At 41.6% G+C, this 6,668-nt stretch overlaps 1 long non-coding RNA gene and 2 other non-coding genes across 3 annotated transcripts; all 3 read left to right on the forward strand.

Annotated features, from left to right (window-relative positions):
* Positions 1–2: 2 nt before the first annotated feature.
* Positions 3–5,654, forward strand: LOC125440418. The gene is made up of 3 exons (XR_007245693.1): positions 3–107; positions 1,471–1,592; positions 4,597–5,654. It is a non-coding gene; the product is annotated as an uncharacterized LOC125440418 (long non-coding RNA).
* Positions 248–370, forward strand: LOC125440450. The gene has a single exon (XR_007245713.1). It is a non-coding gene; the product is annotated as a small nucleolar RNA SNORA26 (small nucleolar RNA).
* On the forward strand, positions 2,746–2,865 carry LOC125440449. Its single transcript, XR_007245712.1, has one exon. It is a non-coding gene; the product is annotated as a small nucleolar RNA SNORA26 (small nucleolar RNA).
* Positions 5,655–6,668: the final 1,014 nt, after the last annotated feature.

Here is a 6,668-nt window from a genome sequence, read left to right on the forward strand (position 1 = left end):
ACGCAGGCGCCAGGCTGCCTAGTCTCGCGGGATCCCGGCCCACCCACCCCCCTCCCCTATATAAATGCACGGCCAGCCCTGTTTCTTCCTTTCCAGATCGCTAGGGGGTGAGTGTGGGAGTTGCGTGAGCTGTAACTGTGGGGCGCTGGACTGGATCACCACGCGGTTGATGAAGCTTGGGGGTGGGGGGTAGTAGTGGGGCCGCCCTGTTCGTTCCCATGGGGTTTCCTAGCGCTCCCTTTCAACTGTGCCCATCTAAAGCGACCCCGTGCTTTAGGGTGGCAACACAGGAGGGAAGAGCATTCCTCTCACTAAAACCCGGCGCAGGGCCGTCGCTCTCTGCTTTCGGATCCTGTCGTGGGAGACATGGCTGTTGCTGTTCCGTGCAGCCCGATGCGGCGTTCAAGCTCGTACCCTACGGGGACGCTCAGTTGCTGCTTGCCCTTGGGGGTGGGCAGGCTACTGGCTAATGCCCCCAGGAATTAGGGCAGGGGTGTCCAAGTCTGACCCTCCAGATGTTCATTGGACTACGATTCCCATCTGCCTGCAGAAGTGGGGAATTGTAGTCCCATGGTACTGGAGGAAGCAGACTGAACACCAGAGTCTGGAAGTGCTGTGGCCATGCTGCCTGCATATTAGAGGGTCTGCTCCGCCTCTAGTATGCTGTAGGGTCTGATGGGAATCATAGTCTGTGAACATCTGGAGGGCCAGACTTGGACATCCTTGAACTAGGGAGTCTGGCAAAGTGCCATTGGCCATGCTGCCTTCATACTAGGTCTGCTCCACAGGGTGATGATTCTCCAGGGCTTCTGTGCTGTCTTTGTTCCTCCCACCCTTACAAAGCAATATTTTCTCCAGGGATTGTTTCCTTGATACTCCCCTGCCCCCCCAGGAATGACATGGGGATGAGCTTTTTCAGCTGCTAATTATTATACTAGCATGTCAATTTCATTCATTCAGCATGTCAATTACCATTCATATACTAATGTAGCAGCATGTCAATTACCATTTTATAGCGCCCCTTGATGGTAGAGGGTGGTGATTACCAAGTGACTTGGGCTGGGAAAATGCTGGCAAAGTGAGCGAGAACAGGGCTCTCTGATCCATTCTCACACCTAGCAGCTCTCCTGCAGCAGTTGTTGCCAGAACGTTACAGTAGAGACTGGAAAAATTGGGATGTTCACAGAAGCGCCACAATGTTGTGGGATAATGGGAGAAAAGCTTCCCAGTTAGACCCCAACAATGTTTAAGGCTCAGCAAAGTGGAGTGCCACTATTTAGTTCAATGTTACAAGCCTTTTGTTCTTCTTTGACCTTGATACATATTTGTGCAGACTATTACTATTTGTTTCACTCATTCAAGCTGAATTATTCAGGTTCAGGAGCTGTTGCCTGGTTTATAGGAAACTATGCTAGACAAGCACCTATGAATCTTGCTGTTCCCTCCCCCCCCCCCCCGCTTCCTGTTTAGGAAGGACTATGGCTGAATTGTGAACAGTGGTTTGCCTGCTTAGAAGTGTGGCCTCCTGAAAAAACACACTGCATTTGAATGCATGAAAATAGCAGTTGAATAGTTATTCTTCTTTTTAAAAGGTAAGAATTCCTGCATGGTGCTGTGAAAATCTACCCTTTTCTCTCTTTCCCAGACAAAAACTTTTGTACATGCTATCTGCCAGTTCAAATTATTGGTGTCTCCTCTTAGCCACCCCCTGTCCAGTCTGTTCTTTTGGGATTATTCAGAACTCCACTTCAAAAATCTAATTAGTATTTATGGGAAGAACAGTTGGTTTTTATTCCCTGATTCTCTTTACCATAAGGAGTCTCCGAGCCGCTTACCTTCTCTTCCTTTTTGCACCTTGTGAGACAGGTTGGGCTAAGAGAGTTCTGAGAGAACTGTGACTGGCACAAGGTCACCTAGCAGGAAAAAATGATTGGGGATGGGGTACCATACCATACTGAAGTGTCATGGTGAAGTCATGGAGCTGTACTAAAATGATTCTATGAACTATGAAGTGAAATACAGAAGTTCATGGAAAAGAAAGGAATTTTACTGATTTTGGAGTCCAAATTACCCCCAACTTAAGGCTTTGGCTGCTAGACTGTCTGTGTTTGAGACAGCATATGTGTGTGAACAGCTCTTCTCTGTAGTGAATGTTAATAAATCAAAAGTGCATCCTCAGCTTACAGAGACACACCTGAACTGCAAACTCAACATTGCTACAGCACAGACTTTGACGCCAGATTTTAATGCAGTAGTTCAGAGGGGTCAGTTTTCAAAGACTGTTAAATAAAAGGAAATAATGTCAGAGTATTATTGTTTTAAGCATGTTTGTATTTTAAGTAAAAATGATATTAGTTGGCTTTGCCTGTGTCTTCTATGAAGTATCTGGCATTCCATTTTATGCTATATGAGTTGTCATTATATCAAGTAGCACTTAGTTTTTTTTTTTAAGTATGTTACGTGTGGTATCAAATTTTGGATTCACACATGCAAGTCATCACCAGACATGGTCACCAAAGTGATACACAAGAGTGTGAACCAGCCACTTATCTATTAAGGACGCTTGAATATTTTATTTAAAATGTTAAGCCACCTTCCTATCCAACTAAGGATCCCCAAGGCAGTAAACAATAAACATTGACACAAGATTAAAATGCATATGAATGTTATCATGGCACATAAATGAATAAACACAACATTGGGAGGCTGGGTTGGAATTGCATCTGCCAGCCTCCCTTCTTAGCTTTGCCCTCTTAAGGCTGTGTAGTGCTTTAAGTGGCCAATACAGAAGGGTATAGAAGTGTTCTCTTAAACCTAGAGGGAAGGATGAAGTTCCTTCTCTGGATCTTGTTGGGAGAAACATAAATTGTAAAAGTCTTGCTTATTGTCAGGCTGTGATAGTGAAATTGTTGCCAGTGGTATTTTAAATGCATTAGGTATAATAGTTATCGTGATATTTTTTTTTAACTTTTAAAATTGTCTAGTTCCCAGGACTAAAATTTTGTAGTTCCCAGGAATTGAGGAGCATATAAAGCTTTTTTATCGGTGCCAGATAAGATGGGTAGCTATTTAAAAGCAGGTGCCTGAATGTTTATCAGCAGCATTTAGAAACACACATAACAACCTCTTTCTTCAAAACCAAGCGACTACAGAAGTTCTATAAATAGCTGCAAGTGAATAGATGATGGGTAGTTCTGTAGGGAGCAGATGATAAACAGGGAAAGAAATTTGATCCTCCTGGTGATCTTTTTGACCTGCTTTTCCTTACATGGTAATGAATATAATTTGCAGCTCAAACCCAAGTTAGTCTTCGCCAGTAACTGATGGATTCAAATGAGGAAGTGAGTTTTTTTGCTAGTAAATCCAATCCAAGACCTTTATTGGCATCTAGGTTTTAAAATATTACATAATATACAGAGATTCAAAATAGATAAAAGACATTATTCAATACAACATTGCATGGCGTTAAAAAGAGTTAATACAATAATAAAAAGGATCGTAATAAATATTAGCACCCTTTCTTTGGAAGAAGGAGCTTAATGGCTTCTTGCAGAAATTTAGCAACATTTCTCACACATTTCTAAGATGGGGCTATTTAGTAGGGAGTTCAGCTGATAGTAAATCCAAGAGGTTCATAGGATAGTAGTTCTAAAGTAATGTATTGCATAATTCGCTTCAGTCATAGCTTATTTTAGGCTACAACAAGTAGCTATTTCAGCTGGAACCAGTAGGAGTGAAGGTATTGATAGCCTACAGAAAATTTCAGGATGTTCACTGATTACATTTTAGCATTAAGCTGCTCAAAAACCTGCTTGCAAATCAGTCAACCAGCAAAAAATCACAATGAGCCTTTTAGTAAAATAGAAAAGTTGTATGCCAAACTTTATAATGGAAGCAGTCATTGTGAGCTCCCATTCTGAAAACAGGCTACAGTTAATCTTATCCAAGTACATGCAAACCATTGTCTAAACCAGATGTTATGACTCACACATGGTTTGGCAGCCCTCACCACCTGCCCTCTTGTTTCCCCCGTGAAGCAACATGGTTAAGGTATTGAGTTAGGACTGGCTAGACCTGGCTTCAATCCTCGACTTTTGCCAGGAAGGTCAAAGGATGACTTGGGTTATTCTCTCTGGGCCAAACCTACTTCACAGGGTAGCTGTGAGGATGAAATAAAATGCGGAAAACCTTGTATGTCACCCTCAACTCAGGTAATTGTGTGACCTCACAGTGAGGCTTTTCTTAGCTGTTGTTGCTAGCAGAGAATTCCATGATGATGGTATTTTGAATGAATCCCCAACCGTTGCAGGGTAAGAAGGTAGAGCTGCTGCTTTTGGCAGTGACCAAAAGTGTGTGGAAACGTCTAGGTTGAGCATTTAATGGGGTTAACCAATAGCAGCCCTTGCTTAGCAACTGGATTCCAGTGTCCGAGATTTGGTTCTCATGAGGAGTGTTCCTGACTGGCAGCAGACTGCCATGATAGATCACATCCTGATACATGAAAAAAAAATCTTTGACTAATGTTGAGTATGATGTGCTGGAAAATGTGTTTTCATTGAGAAACAACTGAATCAGATTCTCTTATTATCCACACAGGAAAGAACAAAAATGACTTGTCACTGGTTCATCGATAACCGTGTTGATGTTAACAGACAGAACCTGAAAGAAACACTGAAGATTTTTCACTCATGTTATGCAATGAAGAGGTTGATTGGAACTGGGGGTTTGGTTTGATGGTACCACTCACTTGAAAGGAATTTTTTTTCTAATATGCATTTGATTTTAGGTGTTTTCACTTGTTTATAGTTAGAATGGCTTAGGAATGCTTTCCTTATCCAGGAAGTGAGATGAAGTGGTTAAAATGGAGCTTTTTGCACAAATAGCAGTCCGATTCTATATTGACGCTGCATAGAAATTTCTCCCTGTTAATCTGGACAAATTTCCTTTCTGACCAACTTAAAGGTGATCACTTCACTTGGAGCACAAGAGCTATCCACTAAATCTTCGAAGTGAACAGTTTTTACAGGTGCATATAATTATTAACAGACTGATATGGGCAGTCTCTAATTTCTTACAAGACATACATTGAGAGGTGTGATGGATTACACTATGAAACAGGAACTCTCAGAACCATATTTATGAGGTGTCATGTCCTCACAAAGCAAGTCACTGTGTTGTTCTGGCTTCTGCCTTTTCTCTGCTCCTACTGGCAGTGTGTAGCATGAACAGTTGGTTCTCGCATCCTTGTGCCATTGTGAAATTGGTTTGGGAGCTCCCTGTTTTGAAAGTAGTTTGTTGTGGAGGTGGTGAGGTAGGGGAGTCTTGAATTAAGTAACAATTTCCAGCCCAGGGTGTTCCAAAGTGTTTTTAGAAAGTGGGTGGAGCTTTTGCCCAGCAAGGCTTCTGACTGGCCACTGGAGTTTTGATTGGATGTGTAGATTTTTAAAAACTTGCTTTTCCAAAGGCTGTCACCACAGTACAAGAATCTTCAGTATGTGACTGAAAATAAGCTGTGACACCCATTTTGTGGTTGGCTCTGCCTACTGAAGCAGCCATTTTTTTGATGGCACCCACCCAAAATGCTTTAGTATTAAGCAGCAGTGGCATAGTCGTTGAGAACATTGGCACTCTCTAATCTGGAGGAACCGGGTTTTGATTCCCCAGCTCATGCCGCCTGAGCGTAAGGAGAGCTTATCACAGAAATTCAAGATTAGCCTGTACATCAACACATGCACCCGTTTCCTTGCATTACAGCTCTATACCTGAACCCAAGCATTTTTAAAGTGCTAATTTATTCCCATTTTATTACTTTTTAACTGTATTTTTTAAATATATATATATATTATACCAGTACACTAAGTAATTGGTTTTTATTATTTTGTGCTTTAGAATCAAATTTTTAAATATAAAATATGATACATAAAACAAGCGTTAGAACTTCCTATAAAAGATAGGTATCGATCTCCAATCTGTCTAATCTGCATGGTAGGATGCACCTATTGCTGTATCATTTTGCTTTTAACTTGCTAAACAGGTCTGTTTTGTATTGCAATTTTATATTGGATTGTATTTTTTGCATTGATGTGTAGGGGTATTTGTTGTTGTTTGCTCTGGCTGTTTCTTTTTTAAAAAAAAAGGAATCTGAAGTGATTTGAGCCTTAGAGTCAACCCGTCAGGTATGTGATCTATTTCTTGCTGCTGAACTATACCTGAGACTGAAGAATGTGTCTGTGTAAATCTTGATCTATTTATGCCTATTAAAGGTTAATAAAGATAAAGATAAAGACACATGCCAGCTGGGTGACTTTGGACTAGTCACAGTTCTTCTGAGGTCTCTCAGCCCCACCTACCTCACAGAGTGTTTGTTGTGGGGGGGGGGGAGGGAAAGGAGTTTGTAAGCCCCTTTGAGTCTCCTACAGGAGAGAAAGGGGGGATGTAAATCCAACTCTTCTTTTTAAAATTCTAGACTCAAAAAGTACCTCCAGACTCAAAAAGTTTGGTGACCCCTTATTACTCTAAATGGACTGCCTTCACTTTTTTGTTGGGGGAATTAGCTCTGGGGATGGAGCGAAAGGAGGATAACTGAGATCTATAACCTGTGTATGTGGGGATTATCCAGGTAGGAAAACTCTCAAATGAACGGTCTGTTGTAAAGTTAACCATTTTAT

Source organism: Sphaerodactylus townsendi, linkage group LG10, assembly GCF_021028975.2.
Source record: "Sphaerodactylus townsendi isolate TG3544 linkage group LG10, MPM_Stown_v2.3, whole genome shotgun sequence".
Classification (NCBI taxonomy): domain Eukaryota; kingdom Metazoa; phylum Chordata; class Lepidosauria; order Squamata; family Sphaerodactylidae; genus Sphaerodactylus; species Sphaerodactylus townsendi.